The 21,220-nt window shown below is 51.5% G+C and overlaps 1 protein-coding gene across 2 annotated transcripts in view; it reads right to left on the reverse strand.

Moving 5' to 3' along the window:
- Positions 1-21,220, reverse strand: part of LOC138917971 (ral guanine nucleotide dissociation stimulator-like) — a 238,244-nt gene that overhangs the window by 190,106 nt on the left and 26,918 nt on the right. The window lies entirely within an intron of this gene.

A 21,220-nucleotide genomic window follows, 5' to 3' on the forward strand; every position in this document is an offset into this window, starting at 1 on the left:
CTATGGAAAGCAGTATGGAGTATCCTCAGAAAACTAAGAATACATCTACCATATGTATGATCCAGCTAGCCCACTGCTGGCTATTCATCCAAAGAACTTGAAAACACCAATGCAGAAAGACACATGCACCCCTAGGTTCACTGCAGCATTATTCACAACAGCCAAAACTTGGAAGCAACCTAGGTGCCCATCAAGGGAAGAATGGATCAAGAAGATGTGGTATGTATACACAATGGAATGCCACTCGGCCCTAAGAAACGATGAGATCCGGCCATTTGTGACAACGTGGATGGACCTTGAGGGTATTATGTGAAGTGAAATAAATCAGAGGGAGAAAGTCAAACACCGTGTGATCTCACTCATAAGGAGAAGCTAAAAACAACGACAAACGCACACAGAGCAAAGGAGATTGGATTGGTGGTTACCATAGGGGGAGGGGGGAGGGGAGAGAGCCAAAGGGGTGATGAGGCTCACATGTGAGGTGACGGACTATCATTAGTTTTCGGGTGGTGAACACGATGTAATCTACACAGAACTCAAAATATATTACAACGTACATCTGAAAGCTATATCATCTTGGGATCCACTGTTACTGCAATAAAATAAAATAAAATAAAATAAAATAAAATAAAATAAAAAAGCGTAGGAGCCTCAAGAGGCTAACAGGCTTTTGAAAAGTTATTCCAGGGATTTTTATGGCTTAGCTCAGGGCGGCAGACACCAGCCTGAGACACAGCTGTGACACAGCCACTAACTTCAACTAAACTATATTCCGACTGGAGGGAAATCAAAACAAACTACTGTAATCATAATTGATTGAAGGCTTCACTTTGTGCCAGATCCTGTGCCGACTGCTTTGCACCAACTGTCTCATTTCATCCTCACATCCAAAAGGTAGGTTACCGTTATTCTCCCCATTGTCAAGGTGAGGAGGCGGAAGCAGAAAGATGGCAACCTGCCTGGAATTCACAGAAGGATTCTCCAGGTAACGACATGACTTTTGGACAAGATTTCAAGGTTTAACACATTACGGTGCAGATGCAGATCCCAGTATCACAGAACGTGAAAAACACTGAGTCCTGCCAAATGGATTAAAACACTAACTATGGAGCCTCACAATCTCTTGGCCTGTTTTCTCAGATGAGGGAAAGCCCAGCGTGAAAAACCGTTGATGAGATGTCTGCAGAGGTGGACTACGTCTGGTCTTTAAAGCCGGGAACTATCCCAGTAGATTCTGAGTCAGTGGGTCCAGAGTAGGCCTTGAGCGTCTCTGTTCTTTTCAAAAGCCCCACAGGCTACACTTCCGTGCCCTTGGAGTTGGGAAGTACAGTCATGCCCTACATCGGGACGTTTCAGTCAACAACGGGGGTCCCATCAGATTAGTCCCATATGGCCTAGGTGTGTAGGAGGCTCTGCCATCCAGGTTTAGGAACTCCGTGGTGTCGGCACAGTCTCGAGATTGCCTGACCATGACACACTCCTCAGAACTTATCCCCACTGTTAAGCAAAGCATGACTATACTGCCTTGGATTCTCCACGGTCCCAGACCCTGCACTGTTTAGATGACTGCACACGCAGAGGGCACCTCGTCTGAGGCAGAGAGCAGCTGGAATCACAAAAGCTCTCGACAGAGAGTCAAGGAAAGGCGTGCTCTGCTTACACGACTCTCTACTTTTCTCTGGGTCTGAACCATTTCATAGCTAATCTGCTCTTTTTAACCGAGCAGCTTGGCCACAAAAAAAAAAAAAAAAAAAAAAAAAAAAGGTTACCAACAAACACTAAACAAACCAATATAAAGAATACATATTAAATAAGCCTAACCCTACTATACTACTGGCTTTTATTTCCCTGGGATAATTTGGACAGCATTAGATGGTTTTACTAAGAGCAGCCTCGTCGAGGGAGATTATTTCTAATTCCACAGTGCTGCAGATGCGGTCAGTAGCAACTGCAAGCTGGAAAGGAAACAAAACAAAGTTGGGTGTAATCCATTCAAGTTCACACGTTTCACCAGGGACAGCCTCCAAGCCTTTAATACTTAGGTATGCATTTATCCATTTCTTTAATCAACCACTACTAACGCCTACTAAAGGCCAGACACTGCTCTAAGTACTCTACGGATATGAAATATCCTCTCACCTTTACACTCACCTATGGAGTGTGTATGATAATCATCCCCGTTTTACAGATCAGGAAACCGACACACAGAATGGTACAGTAACTTGCCCAAGTTCACACAGCCCGTAGGTGGCGGAGCCAGGACCCATTTGACAGAGTCTGGCTCCAGAGGCCACGTTCTGAATCACCACGCTCAGTCTCCAAAAACCTAGAGGAAGCGCCAGCCTCAATGGAAAAGTTTTGTTTTCCCCACCCTACAGTCCCTACGCGGCGGCCCCAGTCTCCAGGGCGTTCTTTCAGCTCCTCTGACAGGCCATCCTCCTCCCTTGCCCTGTCCCAACACTCTCCCGCACAAGTCCTCCTTGTCTTTTAGGCCTCTGCTCTCAGCTTCAACATCACTGCCTAAGTCACAAAGTCTAACAGTAAAATGCCGTATTTCTCAACACTCAACACCAAATTGCCTTTACGTATCTCCTAGGTAATTGGTTGCTGCCTGTCTGTCCTTTCCAACCAGGCTGTGAGGTCCAGTACGTCAAACACCCTGTCAGTCTTGCTCACCAAGTGTCCAGGCCACCGAACACGCACCGACCAGAGGAAAGGAAGGACTTGTCCCAAAGTCAACTCTCCAGACTTTCTGGGCAAGGAGGGAACGAACGGAGCACCCTCCAGCCTCACGCTTTCCTTTCCAGACTTTCAAGTGTGGGGCACATACCTGTGCTCACAACGCTCCCCGGACAGCCCCCACTGCACCCCTAACAGGTAGACTTCTGCACAGTCAAGGGCTTTGGAAAGCACTGGCTCTGCACACAAATATTACGTGGCCCTCCACAGGCCACTTCCCCCGAACCGGCCTGAGCTTCAGGCCCACAACAGGCTTCGTGAAAACCCCAACGGAACGTAGCCTCGAAAAGAGGGAGACCCGCACTCCTCAGAACGCCTCGAGACCAGTGTCCTTATCGACTTCGCGTCTGTCCTTCCAAGAAGCCAAGACCACGGGGGGCGCTTCAGCGCCCGACTCCCGGGCACCGCATGCCCAGGCTGGCCCCGTGCCCGGCACACACCGCCCGTTCCACGAACGCCTCAAGCGCACGAAGAGACCCCCTCGCTCCCCGCGCCGCACAGCTGTCCCGCGACCTGACGGGCACCTCTTGGCGCACAAGCCTATTCCTCAGGGACACGCTCGCCTCCCACCAGCCCCCAGGCCCACGCCCCCCAGGTACCTCTCTCAGGTGGAATCCTCTTCGCAGGCGCCCTGGTCGTCCGTGTCCGGCGAGCAGGAAGAGCGGGAGCTGAAGGAGGGCCTCCTCAGGCTAGCGGCCGTGGCTGTGGAGGGCCCGGGCTGCTGTGCCCAGCGGGGACACGGAGCGGCGTCCACGGACGCCGGCGGAACGGACGAGCCCGGCCCGCGAGAGAGCAGCACAGCGCGGCCGGACTCCGCCGGGCTCGGCTCTGGGCAGGCAGGCGCGGCTCGCCGACGCCTCCCACGCCTCCCAGGACGGCGGCCCAGCAGCCGCGCGCTCCTCTCCTCTCCTCTCCTCTCCTCGCGCGCGCGCGCGCCGCCGCCCAGACGCTGCCCGGCCGTTGCCCCGCCCCCCCTCCGGCGGTGGACTGCGGACAGCGACGGGGACACCCTCCTGGGAGAACTCCCGCGGCCCCGCCCACACGCTTCGGACCTTCGCGGAGCGGGAAGGTGCGCTGACAGGGACGCAGGGTCCCCGCTACGCTCGCTCTCGGGGGAACTGCAGCCTCCTCCCTCGGCTTTCACTTGAACGTCAGACCCGAAACCATGCAACGTCTGCAAGCAAACATAGGCAGTGTGCTCTTTGACATCAGTCTTAGCAGCCTACTTTCAAGTACCACGTCTGACTGGGCAATGGAAACAAAATACAAAATGAACAAACGGGACTACATCAAAGTCAAAAAACATCCTCTGCACCGCAAAGGAGACCATCCACAAAACCAAAACACAACCTAACAACTGGGAGAAGATTCTTGCAAACCGTATATCGGATAAGGGGTTAATATCCAAAACGCAGAAAGAACTCACACATCTCAACAGCAAAAAAAAATCAACAACCCAATTGAAAAGGCGGGCAAAAGATCTGAGCAGTGATTTCTCCAAAGAAGGTATACGGATGGCCAACAGGCATATGGAAAGGGACTCAACATCCTTAGCGATCAGAGAAATGCAAATCACAACTACAAGGAGATGTCACCTTACTCTGGTCAGAATGGCTCTAAGTAACAAGACAAGAGACAAGTGTCGGAGAGGATGTGCAGAGAAGGGAACTCTCCTGCACTGCTGGTGGGAGGGCAGACCGGTGCAGCCACTATGGAAAGCAGTATGGAGTATCCTCAGAAAACTAAGAATACATCTACCATATGTATGATCCAGCTAGCCCACTGCTGGCTATTCATCCAAAGAACTTGAAAACACCAATGCAGAAAGACACATGCACCCCTAGGTTCACTGCAGCATTATTCACAACAGCCAAAACTTGGAAGCAACCTAGGTGCCCATCAAGGGAAGAATGGATCAAGAAGATGTGGTATGTATACACAATGGAATGCCACTCGGCCCTAAGAAACGATGAGATCCGGCCATTTGTGACAACGTGGATGGACCTTGAGGGTATTATGTGAAGTGAAATAAATCAGAGGGAGAAAGTCAAACACCGTGTGATCTCACTCATAAGGAGAAGCTAAAAACAACGACAAACGCACACAGAGCAAAGGAGATTGGATTGGTGGTTACCATAGGGGGAGGGGGGAGGGGAGAGAGCCAAAGGGGTGATGAGGCTCACATGTGAGGTGACGGACTATCATTAGTTTTCGGGTGGTGAACACGATGTAATCTACACAGAACTCAAAATATATTACAACGTACATCTGAAAGCTATATCATCTTGGGATCCACTGTTACTGCAATAAAATAAAATAAAATAAAATACAATAAAATAAAATAAAATAAAAAAGCGTAGGAGCCTCAAGAGGCTAACAGGCTTTTGAAAAGTTATTCCAGGGATTTTTATGGCTTAGCTCAGGGCGGCAGACACCAGCCTGAGACACAGCTGTGACACAGCCACTAACTTCAACTAAACTATATTCCGACTGGAGGGAAATCAAAACAAACTACTGTAATCATAATTGATTGAAGGCTTCACTTTGTGCCAGATCCTGTGCCGACTGCTTTGCACCAACTGTCTCATTTCATCCTCACATCCAAAAGGTAGGTTACCGTTATTCTCCCCATTGTCAAGGTGAGGAGGCGGAAGCAGAAAGATGGCAACCTGCCTGGAATTCACAGAAGGATTCTCCAGGTAACGACATGACTTTTGGACAAGATTTCAAGGTTTAACACATTACGGTGCAGATGCAGATCCCAGTATCACAGAACGTGAAAAACACTGAGTCCTGCCAAATGGATTAAAACACTAACTATGGAGCCTCACAATCTCTTGGCCTGTTTTCTCAGATGAGGGAAAGCCCAGCGTGAAAAACCGTTGATGAGATGTCTGCAGAGGTGGACTACGTCTGGTCTTTAAAGCCGGGAACTATCCCAGTAGATTCTGAGTCAGTGGGTCCAGAGTAGGCCTTGAGCGTCTCTGTTCTTTTCAAAAGCCCCACAGGCTACACTTCCGTGCCCTTGGAGTTGGGAAGTACAGTCATGCCCTACATCGGGACGTTTCAGTCAACAACGGGGGTCCCATCAGATTAGTCCCATATGGCCTAGGTGTGTAGGAGGCTCTGCCATCCAGGTTTAGGAACTCCGTGGTGTCGGCACAGTCTCGAGATTGCCTGACCATGACACACTCCTCAGAACTTATCCCCACTGTTAAGCAAAGCATGACTATACTGCCTTGGATTCTCCACGGTCCCAGACCCTGCACTGTTTAGATGACTGCACACGCAGAGGGCACCTCGTCTGAGGCAGAGAGCAGCTGGAATCACAAAAGCTCTCGACAGAGAGTCAAGGAAAGGCGTGCTCTGCTTACACGACTCTCTACTTTTCTCTGGGTCTGAACCATTTCCTAGCTAATCTGCTCTTTTTAACTGAGCAGCTTGGCCACAAAAAAAAAAAAAAAAGAAAAAGGTTACCAACAAACACTAAACAAACCAATATAAAGAATACATATTAAATAAGCCTAACCCTACTATACTACTGGCTTTTATTTCCCTGGGATAATTTGGACAGCATTAGATGGTTTTACTAAGAGCAGCCTCGTCGAGGGAGATTATTTCTAATTCCACAGTGCTGCAGATGCGGTCAGTAGCAACTGCAAGCTGGAAAGGAAACAAAACAAAGTTGGGTGTAATCCATTCAAGTTCACACGTTTCACCAGGGACAGCCTCCAAGCCTTGAATACTTAGGTATGCATTTATCCATTTCTTTAATCAACCACTACTAACGCCTACTAAAGGCCAGACACTGCTCTAAGTACTCTACGGATATGAAATATCCTCTCACCTTTACACTCACCTATGGAGTGTGTATGATAATCATCCCCGTTTTACAGATCAGGAAACCGACACACAGAATGGTACAGTAACTTGCCCAAGTTCACACAGCCCGTAGGTGGCGGAGCCAGGACCCATTTGACAGAGTCTGGCTCCAGAGGCCACGTTCTGAATCACCACGCTCAGTCTCCAAAAACCTAGAGGAAGCGCCAGCCTCAATGGAAAAGTTTTGTTTTCCCCACCCTACAGTCCCTACGCGGCGGCCCCAGTCTCCAGGGCGTTCTTTCAGCTCCTCTGACAGGCCATCCTCCTCCCTTGCCCTGTCCCAACACTCTCCCGCACAAGTCCTCCTTGTCTTTTAGGCCTCTGCTCTCAGCTTCAACATCACTGCCTAAGTCACAAAGTCTAACAGTAAAATGCCGTATTTCTCAACACTCAACACCAAATTGCCTTTACGTATCTCCTAGGTAATTGGTTGCTGCCTGTCTGTCCTTTCCAACCAGGCTGTGAGGTCCAGTACGTCAAACACCCTGTCAGTCTTGCTCACCAAGTGTCCAGGCCACCGAACACGCACCGACCAGAGGAAAGGAAGGACTTGTCCCAAAGTCAACTCTCCAGACTTTCTGGGCAAGGAGGGAACGAACGGAGCACCCTCCAGCCTCACGCTTTCCTTTCCAGACTTTCAAGTGTGGGGCACATACCTGTGCTCACAACGCTCCCCGGACAGCCCCCACTGCACCCCTAACAGGTAGACTTCTGCACAGTCAAGGGCTTTGGAAAGCACTGGCTCTGCACACAAATATTACGTGGCCCTCCACAGGCCACTTCCCCCGAACCGGCCTGAGCTTCAGGCCCACAACAGGCTTCGTGAAAACCCCAACGGAACGTAGCCTCGAAAAGAGGGAGACCCGCACTCCTCAGAACGCCTCGAGACCAGTGTCCTTATCGACTTCGCGTCTGTCCTTCCAAGAAGCCAAGACCACGGGGGGCGCTTCAGCGCCCGACTCCCGGGCACCGCATGCCCAGGCTGGCCCCGTGCCCGGCACACACCGCCCGTTCCACGAACGCCTCAAGCGCACGAAGAGACCCCCTCGCTCCCCGCGCCGCACAGCTGTCCCGCGACCTGACGGGCACCTCTTGGCGCACAAGCCTATTCCTCAGGGACACGCTCGCCTCCCACCAGCCCCCAGGCCCACGCCCCCCAGGTACCTCTCTCAGGTGGAATCCTCTTCGCAGGCGCCCTGGTCGTCCGTGTCCGGCGAGCAGGAAGAGCGGGAGCTGAAGGAGGGCCTCCTCAGGCTAGCGGCCGTGGCTGTGGAGGGCCCGGGCTGCTGTGCCCAGCGGGGACACGGAGCGGCGTCCACGGACGCCGGCGGAACGGACGAGCCCGGCCCGCGAGAGAGCAGCACAGCGCGGCCGGACTCCGCCGGGCTCGGCTCTGGGCAGGCAGGCGCGGCTCGCCGACGCCTCCCACGCCTCCCAGGACGGCGGCCCAGCAGCCGCGCGCTCCTCTCCTCTCCTCTCCTCTCCTCGCGCGCGCGCGCGCCGCCGCCCAGACGCTGCCCGGCCGTTGCCCCGCCCCCCCTCCGGCGGTGGACTGCGGACAGCGACGGGGACACCCTCCTGGGAGAACTCCCGCGGCCCCGCCCACACGCTTCGGACCTTCGCGGAGCGGGAAGGTGCGCTGACAGGGACGCAGAGTCCCCGCTACGCTCGCTCTCGGGGGAACTGCAGCCTCCTCCCTCGGCTTTCACTTGAACGTCAGACCCGAAACCATGCAACGTCTGCAAGCAAACATAGGCAGTGTGCTCTTTGACATCAGTCTTAGCAGCCTACTTTCAAGTACCACGTCTGACTGGGCAATGGAAACAAAATACAAAATGAACAAACGGGACTACATCAAAGTCAAAAAACATCCTCTGCACCGCAAAGGAGACCATCCACAAAACCAAAACACAACCTAACAACTGGGAGAAGATTCTTGCAAACCGTATATCGGATAAGGGGTTAATATCCAAAACGCAGAAAGAACTCACACATCTCAACAGCAAAAAAAAATCAACAACCCAATTGAAAAGGCGGGCAAAAGATCTGAGCAGTGATTTCTCCAAAGAAGGTATACGGATGGCCAACAGGCATATGGAAAGGGACTCAACATCCTTAGCGATCAGAGAAATGCAAATCACAACTACAAGGAGATGTCACCTTACTCTGGTCAGAATGGCTCTAAGTAACAAGACAAGAGACAAGTGTCGGAGAGGATGTGCAGAGAAGGGAACTCTCCTGCACTGCTGGTGGGAGGGCAGACCGGTGCAGCCACTATGGAAAGCAGTATGGAGTATCCTCAGAAAACTAAGAATACATCTACCATATGTATGATCCAGCTAGCCCACTGCTGGCTATTCATCCAAAGAACTTGAAAACACCAATGCAGAAAGACACATGCACCCCTAGGTTCACTGCAGCATTATTCACAACAGCCAAAACTTGGAAGCAACCTAGGTGCCCATCAAGGGAAGAATGGATCAAGAAGATGTGGTATGTATACACAATGGAATGCCACTCGGCCCTAAGAAACGATGAGATCCGGCCATTTGTGACAACGTGGATGGACCTTGAGGGTATTATGTGAAGTGAAATAAATCAGAGGGAGAAAGTCAAACACCGTGTGATCTCACTCATAAGGAGAAGCTAAAAACAACGACAAACGCACACAGAGCAAAGGAGATTGGATTGGTGGTTACCATAGGGGGAGGGGGGAGGGGAGAGAGCCAAAGGGGTGATGAGGCTCACATGTGAGGTGACGGACTATCATTAGTTTTCGGGTGGTGAACACGATGTAATCTACACAGAACTCAAAATATATTACAACGTACATCTGAAAGCTATATCATCTTGGGATCCACTGTTACTGCAATAAAATAAAATAAAATAAAATAAAATAAAATAAAATAAAATAAAATAAAAAAGCGTAGGAGCCTCAAGAGGCTAACAGGCTTTTGAAAAGTTATTCCAGGGATTTTTATGGCTTAGCTCAGGGCGGCAGACACCAGCCTGAGACACAGCTGTGACACAGCCACTAACTTCAACTAAACTATATTCCGACTGGAGGGAAATCAAAACAAACTACTGTAATCATAATTGATTGAAGGCTTCACTTTGTGCCAGATCCTGTGCCGACTGCTTTGCACCAACTGTCTCATTTCATCCTCACATCCAAAAGGTAGGTTACCGTTATTCTCCCCATTGTCAAGGTGAGGAGGCGGAAGCAGAAAGATGGCAACCTGCCTGGAATTCACAGAAGGATTCTCCAGGTAACGACATGACTTTTGGACAAGATTTCAAGGTTTAACACATTACGGTGCAGATGCAGATCCCAGTATCACAGAACGTGAAAAACACTGAGTCCTGCCAAATGGATTAAAACACTAACTATGGAGCCTCACAATCTCTTGGCCTGTTTTCTCAGATGAGGGAAAGCCCAGCGTGAAAAACCGTTGATGAGATGTCTGCAGAGGTGGACTACGTCTGGTCTTTAAAGCCGGGAACTATCCCAGTAGATTCTGAGTCAGTGGGTCCAGAGTAGGCCTTGAGCGTCTCTGTTCTTTTCAAAAGCCCCACAGGCTACACTTCCGTGCCCTTGGAGTTGGGAAGTACAGTCATGCCCTACATCGGGACGTTTCAGTCAACAACGGGGGTCCCATCAGATTAGTCCCATATGGCCTAGGTGTGTAGGAGGCTCTGCCATCCAGGTTTAGGAACTCCGTGGTGTCGGCACAGTCTCGAGATTGCCTGACCATGACACACTCCTCAGAACTTATCCCCACTGTTAAGCAAAGCATGACTATACTGCCTTGGATTCTCCACGGTCCCAGACCCTGCACTGTTTAGATGACTGCACACGCAGAGGGCACCTCGTCTGAGGCAGAGAGCAGCTGGAATCACAAAAGCTCTCGACAGAGAGTCAAGGAAAGGCGTGCTCTGCTTACACGACTCTCTACTTTTCTCTGGGTCTGAACCATTTCCTAGCTAATCTGCTCTTTTTAACCGAGCAGCTTGGCCACAAAAAAAAAAAAAAAAGAAAAAGGTTACCAACAAACACTAAACAAACCAATATAAAGAATACATATTAAATAAGCCTAACCCTACTATACTACTGGCTTTTATTTCCCTGGGATAATTTGGACAGCATTAGATGGTTTTACTAAGAGCAGCCTCGTCGAGGGAGATTATTTCTAATTCCACAGTGCTGCAGATGCGGTCAGTAGCAACTGCAAGCTGGAAAGGAAACAAAACAAAGTTGGGTGTAATCCATTCAAGTTCACACGTTTCACCAGGGACAGCCTCCAAGCCTTGAATACTTAGGTATGCATTTATCCATTTCTTTAATCAACCACTACTAACGCCTACTAAAGGCCAGACACTGCTCTAAGTACTCTACGGATATGAAATATCCTCTCACCTTTACACTCACCTATGGAGTGTGTATGATAATCATCCCCGTTTTACAGATCAGGAAACCGACACACAGAATGGTACAGTAACTTGCCCAAGTTCACACAGCCCGTAGGTGGCGGAGCCAGGACCCATTTGACAGAGTCTGGCTCCAGAGGCCACGTTCTGAATCACCACGCTCAGTCTCCAAAAACCTAGAGGAAGCGCCAGCCTCAATGGAAAAGTTTTGTTTTCCCCACCCTACAGTCCCTACGCGGCGGCCCCAGTCTCCAGGGCGTTCTTTCAGCTCCTCTGACAGGCCATCCTCCTCCCTTGCCCTGTCCCAACACTCTCCCGCACAAGTCCTCCTTGTCTTTTAGGCCTCTGCTCTCAGCTTCAACATCACTGCCTAAGTCACAAAGTCTAACAGTAAAATGCCGTATTTCTCAACACTCAACACCAAATTGCCTTTACGTATCTCCTAGGTAATTGGTTGCTGCCTGTCTGTCCTTTCCAACCAGGCTGTGAGGTCCAGTACGTCAAACACCCTGTCAGTCTTGCTCACCAAGTGTCCAGGCCACCGAACACGCACCGACCAGAGGAAAGGAAGGACTTGTCCCAAAGTCAACTCTCCAGACTTTCTGGGCAAGGAGGGAACGAACGGAGCACCCTCCAGCCTCACGCTTTCCTTTCCAGACTTTCAAGTGTGGGGCACATACCTGTGCTCACAACGCTCCCCGGACAGCCCCCACTGCACCCCTAACAGGTAGACTTCTGCACAGTCAAGGGCTTTGGAAAGCACTGGCTCTGCACACAAATATTACGTGGCCCTCCACAGGCCACTTCCCCCGAACCGGCCTGAGCTTCAGGCCCACAACAGGCTTCGTGAAAACCCCAACGGAACGTAGCCTCGAAAAGAGGGAGACCCGCACTCCTCAGAACGCCTCGAGACCAGTGTCCTTATCGACTTCGCGTCTGTCCTTCCAAGAAGCCAAGACCACGGGGGGCGCTTCAGCGCCCGACTCCCGGGCACCGCATGCCCAGGCTGGCCCCGTGCCCGGCACACACCGCCCGTTCCACGAACGCCTCAAGCGCACGAAGAGACCCCCTCGCTCCCCGCGCCGCACAGCTGTCCCGCGACCTGACGGGCACCTCTTGGCGCACAAGCCTATTCCTCAGGGACACGCTCGCCTCCCACCAGCCCCCAGGCCCACGCCCCCCAGGTACCTCTCTCAGGTGGAATCCTCTTCGCAGGCGCCCTGGTCGTCCGTGTCCGGCGAGCAGGAAGAGCGGGAGCTGAAGGAGGGCCTCCTCAGGCTAGCGGCCGTGGCTGTGGAGGGCCCGGGCTGCTGTGCCCAGCGGGGACACGGAGCGGCGTCCACGGACGCCGGCGGAACGGACGAGCCCGGCCCGCGAGAGAGCAGCACAGCGCGGCCGGACTCCGCCGGGCTCGGCTCTGGGCAGGCAGGCGCGGCTCGCCGACGCCTCCCACGCCTCCCAGGACGGCGGCCCAGCAGCCGCGCGCTCCTCTCCTCTCCTCTCCTCTCCTCGCGCGCGCGCGCGCCGCCGCCCAGACGCTGCCCGGCCGTTGCCCCGCCCCCCCTCCGGCGGTGGACTGCGGACAGCGACGGGGACACCCTCCTGGGAGAACTCCCGCGGCCCCGCCCACACGCTTCGGACCTTCGCGGAGCGGGAAGGTGCGCTGACAGGGACGCAGGGTCCCCGCTACGCTCGCTCTCGGGGGAACTGCAGCCTCCTCCCTCGGCTTTCACTTGAACGTCAGACCCGAAACCATGCAACGTCTGCAAGCAAACATAGGCAGTGTGCTCTTTGACATCAGTCTTAGCAGCCTACTTTCAAGTACCACGTCTGACTGGGCAATGGAAACAAAATACAAAATGAACAAACGGGACTACATCAAAGTCAAAAAACATCCTCTGCACCGCAAAGGAGACCATCCACAAAACCAAAACACAACCTAACAACTGGGAGAAGATTCTTGCAAACCGTATATCGGATAAGGGGTTAATATCCAAAACGCAGAAAGAACTCACACATCTCAACAGCAAAAAAAAATCAACAACCCAATTGAAAAGGCGGGCAAAAGATCTGAGCAGTGATTTCTCCAAAGAAGGTATACGGATGGCCAACAGGCATATGGAAAGGGACTCAACATCCTTAGCGATCAGAGAAATGCAAATCACAACTACAAGGAGATGTCACCTTACTCTGGTCAGAATGGCTCTAAGTAACAAGACAAGAGACAAGTGTCGGAGAGGATGTGCAGAGAAGGGAACTCTCCTGCACTGCTGGTGGGAGGGCAGACCGGTGCAGCCACTATGGAAAGCAGTATGGAGTATCCTCAGAAAACTAAGAATACATCTACCATATGTATGATCCAGCTAGCCCACTGCTGGCTATTCATCCAAAGAACTTGAAAACACCAATGCAGAAAGACACATGCACCCCTAGGTTCACTGCAGCATTATTCACAACAGCCAAAACTTGGAAGCAACCTAGGTGCCCATCAAGGGAAGAATGGATCAAGAAGATGTGGTATGTATACACAATGGAATGCCACTCGGCCCTAAGAAACGATGAGATCCGGCCATTTGTGACAACGTGGATGGACCTTGAGGGTATTATGTGAAGTGAAATAAATCAGAGGGAGAAAGTCAAACACCGTGTGATCTCACTCATAAGGAGAAGCTAAAAACAACGACAAACGCACACAGAGCAAAGGAGATTGGATTGGTGGTTACCATAGGGGGAGGGGGGAGGGGAGAGAGCCAAAGGGGTGATGAGGCTCACATGTGAGGTGACGGACTATCATTAGTTTTCGGGTGGTGAACACGATGTAATCTACACAGAACTCAAAATATATTACAACGTACATCTGAAAGCTATATCATCTTGGGATCCACTGTTACTGCAATAAAATAAAATAAAATAAAATACAATAAAATAAAATAAAATAAAAAAGCGTAGGAGCCTCAAGAGGCTAACAGGCTTTTGAAAAGTTATTCCAGGGATTTTTATGGCTTAGCTCAGGGCGGCAGACACCAGCCTGAGACACAGCTGTGACACAGCCACTAACTTCAACTAAACTATATTCCGACTGGAGGGAAATCAAAACAAACTACTGTAATCATAATTGATTGAAGGCTTCACTTTGTGCCAGATCCTGTGCCGACTGCTTTGCACCAACTGTCTCATTTCATCCTCACATCCAAAAGGTAGGTTACCGTTATTCTCCCCATTGTCAAGGTGAGGAGGCGGAAGCAGAAAGATGGCAACCTGCCTGGAATTCACAGAAGGATTCTCCAGGTAACGACATGACTTTTGGACAAGATTTCAAGGTTTAACACATTACGGTGCAGATGCAGATCCCAGTATCACAGAACGTGAAAAACACTGAGTCCTGCCAAATGGATTAAAACACTAACTATGGAGCCTCACAATCTCTTGGCCTGTTTTCTCAGATGAGGGAAAGCCCAGCGTGAAAAACCGTTGATGAGATGTCTGCAGAGGTGGACTACGTCTGGTCTTTAAAGCCGGGAACTATCCCAGTAGATTCTGAGTCAGTGGGTCCAGAGTAGGCCTTGAGCGTCTCTGTTCTTTTCAAAAGCCCCACAGGCTACACTTCCGTGCCCTTGGAGTTGGGAAGTACAGTCATGCCCTACATCGGGACGTTTCAGTCAACAACGGGGGTCCCATCAGATTAGTCCCATATGGCCTAGGTGTGTAGGAGGCTCTGCCATCCAGGTTTAGGAACTCCGTGGTGTCGGCACAGTCTCGAGATTGCCTGACCATGACACACTCCTCAGAACTTATCCCCACTGTTAAGCAAAGCATGACTATACTGCCTTGGATTCTCCACGGTCCCAGACCCTGCACTGTTTAGATGACTGCACACGCAGAGGGCACCTCGTCTGAGGCAGAGAGCAGCTGGAATCACAAAAGCTCTCGACAGAGAGTCAAGGAAAGGCGTGCTCTGCTTACACGACTCTCTACTTTTCTCTGGGTCTGAACCATTTCCTAGCTAATCTGCTCTTTTTAACCGAGCAGCTTGGCCACAAAAAAAAAAAAAAAAAAAAAAAAAAAAGGTTACCAACAAACACTAAACAAACCAATATAAAGAATACATATTAAATAAGCCTAACCCTACTATACTACTGGCTTTTATTTCCCTGGGATAATTTGGACAGCATTAGATGGTTTTACTAAGAGCAGCCTCGTCGAGGGAGATTATTTCTAATTCCACAGTGCTGCAGATGCGGTCAGTAGCAACTGCAAGCTGGAAAGGAAACAAAACAAAGTTGGGTGTAATCCATTCAAGTTCACACGTTTCACCAGGGACAGCCTCCAAGCCTTGAATACTTAGGTATGCATTTATCCATTTCTTTAATCAACCACTACTAACGCCTACTAAAGGCCAGACACTGCTCTAAGTACTCTACGGATATGAAATATCCTCTCACCTTTACACTCACCTATGGAGTGTGTATGATAATCATCCCCGTTTTACAGATCAGGAAACCGACACACAGAATGGTACAGTAACTTGCCCAAGTTCACACAGCCCGTAGGTGGCGGAGCCAGGACCCATTTGACAGAGTCTGGCTCCAGAGGCCACGTTCTGAATCACCACGCTCAGTCTCCAAAAACCTAGAGGAAGCGCCAGCCTCAATGGAAAAGTTTTGTTTTCCCCACCCTACAGTCCCTACGCGGCGGCCCCAGTCTCCAGGGCGTTCTTTCAGCTCCTCTGACAGGCCATCCTCCTCCCTTGCCCTGTCCCAACACTCTCCCGCACAAGTCCTCCTTGTCTTTTAGGCCTCTGCTCTCAGCTTCAACATCACTGCCTAAGTCACAAAGTCTAACAGTAAAATGCCGTATTTCTCAACACTCAACACCAAATTGCCTTTACGTATCTCCTAGGTAATTGGTTGCTGCCTGTCTGTCCTTTCCAACCAGGCTGTGAGGTCCAGTACGTCAAACACCCTGTCAGTCTTGCTCACCAAGTGTCCAGGCCACCGAACACGCACCGACCAGAGGAAAGGAAGGACTTGTCCCAAAGTCAACTCTCCAGACTTTCTGGGCAAGGAGGGAACGAACGGAGCACCCTCCAGCCTCACGCTTTCCTTTCCAGACTTTCAAGTGTGGGGCACATACCTGTGCTCACAACGCTCCCCGGACAGCCCCCACTGCACCCCTAACAGGTAGACTTCTGCACAGTCAAGGGCTTTGGAAAGCACTGGCTCTGCACACAAATATTACGTGGCCCTCCACAGGCCACTTCCCCCGAACCGGCCTGAGCTTCAGGCCCACAACAGGCTTCGTGAAAACCCCAACGGAACGTAGCCTCGAAAAGAGGGAGACCCGCACTCCTCAGAACGCCTCGAGACCAGTGTCCTTATCGACTTCGCGTCTGTCCTTCCAAGAAGCCAAGACCACGGGGGGCGCTTCAGCGCCCGACTCCCGGGCACCGCATGCCCAGGCTGGCCCCGTGCCCGGCACACACCGCCCGTTCCACGAACGCCTCAAGCGCACGAAGAGACCCCCTCGCTCCCCGCGCCGCACAGCTGTCCCGCGACCTGACGGGCACCTCTTGGCGCACAAGCCTATTCCTCAGGGACACGCTCGCCTCCCACCAGCCCCCAGGCCCACGCCCCCCAGGTACCTCTCTCAGGTGGAATCCTCTTCGCAGGCGCCCTGGTCGTCCGTGTCCGGCGAGCAGGAAGAGCGGGAGCTGAAGGAGGGCCTCCTCAGGCTAGCGGCCGTGGCTGTGGAGGGCCCGGGCTGCTGTGCCCAGCGGGGACACGGAGCGGCGTCCACGGACGCCGGCGGAACGGACGAGCCCGGCCCGCGAGAGAGCAGCACAGCGCGGCCGGACTCCGCCGGGCTCGGCTCTGGGCAGGCAGGCGCGGCTCGCCGACGCCTCCCACGCCTCCCAGGACGGCGGCCCAGCAGCCGCGCGCTCCTCTCCTCTCCTCTCCTCTCCTCGCGCGCGCGCGCGCCGCCGCCCAGACGCTGCCCGGCCGTTGCCCCGCCCCCCCTCCGGCGGTGGACTGCGGACAGCGACGGGGACACCCTCCTGGGAGAACTCCCGCGGCCCCGCCCACACGCTTCGGACCTTCGCGGAGCGGGAAGGTGCGCTGACAGGGACGCAGGGTCCCCGCTACGCTCGCTCTCGGGGGAACTGCAGCCTCCTCCCTCGGCTTTCACTTGAACGTCAGACCCGAAACCATGCAACGTCTGCAAGCAAACATAGGCAGTGTGCTCTTTGACATCAGTCTTAGCAGCCTACTTTCAAGTACCACGTCTGACTGGGCAATGGAAACAAAATACAAAATGAACAAACGGGACTACATCAAAGTCAAAAAACATCCTCTGCACCGCAAAGGAGACCATCCACAAAACCAAAACACAACCTAACAACTGGGAGAAGATTCTTGCAAACCGTATATCGGATAAGGGGTTAATATCCAAAACGCAGAAAGAACTCACACATCTCAACAGCAAAAAAAAATCAACAACCCAATTGAAAAGGCGGGCAAAAGATCTGAGCAGTGATTTCTCCAAAGAAGGTATACGGATGGCCAACAGGCATATGGAAAGGGACTCAACATCCTTAGCGATCAGAGAAATGCAAATCACAACTACAAGGAGATGTCACCTTACTCTGGTCAGAATGGCTCTAAGTAACAAGACAAGAGACAAGTGTCGGAGAGGATGTGCAGAGAAGGGAACTCTCCTGCACTGCTGGTGGGAGGGCAGACCGGTGCAGCCACTATGGAAAGCAGTATGGAGTATCCTCAGAAAACTAAGAATACATCTACCATATGTATGATCCAGCTAGCCCACTGCTGGCTATTCATCCAAAGAACTTGAAAACACCAATGCAGAAAGACACATGCACCCCTAGGTTCACTGCAGCATTATTCACAACAGCCAAAACTTGGAAGCAACCTAGGTGCCCATCAAGGGAAGAATGGATCAAGAAGATGTGGTATGTATACACAATGGAATGCCACTCGGCCCTAAGAAACGATGAGATCCGGCCATTTGTGACAACGTGGATGGACCTTGAGGGTATTATGTGAAGTGAAATAAATCAGAGGGAGAAAGTCAAACACCGTGTGATCTCACTCATAAGGAGAAGCTAAAAACAACGACAAACGCACACAGAGCAAAGGAGATTGGATTGGTGGTTACCATAGGGGGAGGGGGGAGGGGAGAGAGCCAAAGGGGTGATGAGGCTCACATGTGAGGTGACGGACTATCATTAGTTTTCGGGTGGTGAACACGATGTAATCTACACAGAACTCAAAATATATTACAACGTACATCTGAAAGCTATATCATCTTGGGATCCACTGTTACTGCAATAAAATAAAATAAAATAAAATACAATAAAATAAAATAAAATAAAAAAGCGTAGGAGCCTCAAGAGGCTAACAGGCTTTTGAAAAGTTATTCCAGGGATTTTTATGGCTTAGCTCAGGGCGGCAGACACCAGCCTGAGACACAGCTGTGACACAGCCACTAACTTCAACTAAACTATATTCCGACTGGAGGGAAATCAAAACAAACTACTGTAATCATAATTGATTGAAGGCTTCACTTTGTGCCAGATCCTGTGCCGACTGCTTTGCACCAACTGTCTCATTTCATCCTCACATCCAAAAGGTAGGTTACCGTTATTCTCCCCATTGTCAAGGTGAGGAGGCGGAAGCAGAAAGATGGCAACCTGCCTGGAATTCACAGAAGGATTCTCCAGGTAACGACATGACTTTTGGACAAGATTTCAAGGTTTAACACATTACGGTGCAGATGCAGATCCCAGTATCACAGAACGTGAAAAACACTGAGTCCTGCCAAATGGATTAAAACACTAACTATGGAGCCTCACAATCTCTTGGCCTGTTTTCTCAGATGAGGGAAAGCCCAGCGTGAAAAACCGTTGATGAGATGTCTGCAGAGGTGGACTACGTCTGGTCTTTAAAGCCGGGAACTATCCCAGTAGATTCTGAGTCAGTGGGTCCAGAGTAGGCCTTGAGCGTCTCTGTTCTTTTCAAAAGCCCCACAGGCTACACTTCCGTGCCCTTGGAGTTGGGAAGTACAGTCATGCCCTACATCGGGACGTTTCAGTCAACAACGGGGGTCCCATCAGATTAGTCCCATATGGCCTAGGTGTGTAGGAGGCTCTGCCATCCAGGTTTAGGAACTCCGTGGTGTCGGCACAGTCTCGAGATTGCCTGACCATGACACACTCCTCAGAACTTATCCCCACTGTTAAGCAAAGCATGACTATACTGCCTTGGATTCTCCACGGTCCCAGACCCTGCACTGTTTAGATGACTGCACACGCAGAGGGCACCTCGTCTGAGGCAGAGAGCAGCTGGAATCACAAAAGCTCTCGACAGAGAGTCAAGGAAAGGCGTGCTCTGCTTACACGACTCTCTACTTTTCTCTGGGTCTGAACCATTTCCTAGCTAATCTGCTCTTTTTAACCGAGCAGCTTGGCCACAAAAAAAAAAAAAAAAAAAAAAAAAAAAGGTTACCAACAAACACTAAACAAACCAATATAAAGAATACATATTAAATAAGCCTAACCCTACTATACTACTGGCTTTTATTTCCCTGGGATAATTTGGACAGCATTAGATGGTTTTACTAAGAGCAGCCTCGTCGAGGGAGATTATTTCTAATTCCACAGTGCTGCAGATGCGGTCAGTAGCAACTGCAAGCTGGAAAGGAAACAAAACAAAGTTGGGTGTAATCCATTCAAGTTCACACGTTTCACCAGGGACAGCCTCCAAGCCTTGAATACTTAGGTATGCATTTATCCATTTCTTTAATCAACCACTACTAACGCCTACTAAAGGCCAGACACTGCTCTAAGTACTCTACGGATATGAAATATCCTCTCACCTTTACACTCACCTATGGAGTGTGTATGATAATCATCCCCGTTTTACAGATCAGGAAACCGACACACAGAATGGTACAGTAACTTGCCCAAGTTCACACAGCCCGTAGGTGGCGGAGCCAGGACCCATTTGACAGAGTCTGGCTCCAGAGGCCACGTTCTGAATCACCACGCTCAGTCTCCAAAAACCTAGAGGAAGCGCCAGCCTCAATGGAAAAGTTTTGTTTTCCCCACCCTACAGTCCCTACGCGGCGGCCCCAGTCTCCAGGGCGTTCTTTCAGCTCCTCTGACAGGCCATCCTCCTCCCTTGCCCTGTCCCAACACTCTCCCGCACAAGTCCTCCTTGTCTTTTAGGCCTCTGCTCTCAGCTTCAACATCACTGCCTAAGTCACAAAGTCTAACAGTAAAATGCCGTATTTCTCAACACTCAACACCAAATTGCCTTTACGTATCTCCTAGGTAATTGGTTGCTGCCTGTCTGTCCTTTCCAACCAGGCTGTGAGGTCCAGTACGTCAAACACCCTGTCAGTCTTGCTCACCAAGTGTCCAGGCCACCGAACACGCACCGACCAGAGGAAAGGAAGGACTTGTCCCAAAGTCAACTCTCCAGACTTTCTGGGCAAGGAGGGAACGAACGGAGCACCCTCCAGCCTCACGCTTTCCTTTCCAGACTTTCAAGTGTGGGGCACATACCTGTGCTCACAACGCTCCCCGGACAGCCCCCACTGCACCCCTAACAGGTAGACTTCTGCACAGTCAAGGGCTTTGGAAAGCACTGGCTCTGCACACAAATATTACGTGGCCCTCCACAGGCCACTTCCCCCGAACCGGCCTGAGCTTCAGGCCCACAACAGGCTTCGTGAAAACCCCAACGGAACGTAGCCTCGAAAAGAGGGAGACCCGCACTCCTCAGAACGCCTCGAGACCAGTGTCCTTATCGACTTCGCGTCTGTCCTTCCAAGAAGCCAAGACCACGGGGGGCGCTTCAGCGCCCGACTCCCGGGCACCGCATGCCCAGGCTGGCCCCGTGCCCGGCACACACCGCCCGTTCCACGAACGCCTCAAGCGCACGAAGAGACCCCCTCGCTCCCCGCGCCGCACAGCTGTCCCGCGACCTGACGGGCACCTCTTGGCGCACAAGCCTATTCCTCAGGGACACGCTCGCCTCCCACCAGCCCCCAGGCCCACGCCCCCCAGGTACCTCTCTCAGGTGGAATCCTCTTCGCAGGCGCCCTGGTCGTCCGTGTCCGGCGAGCAGGAAGAGCGGGAGCTGAAGGA

The sequence above is a fragment of the Equus caballus genome, chromosome 16, assembly GCF_041296265.1.
Source record: "Equus caballus isolate H_3958 breed thoroughbred chromosome 16, TB-T2T, whole genome shotgun sequence".
In the NCBI taxonomy this organism is placed as follows: domain Eukaryota; kingdom Metazoa; phylum Chordata; class Mammalia; order Perissodactyla; family Equidae; genus Equus; species Equus caballus.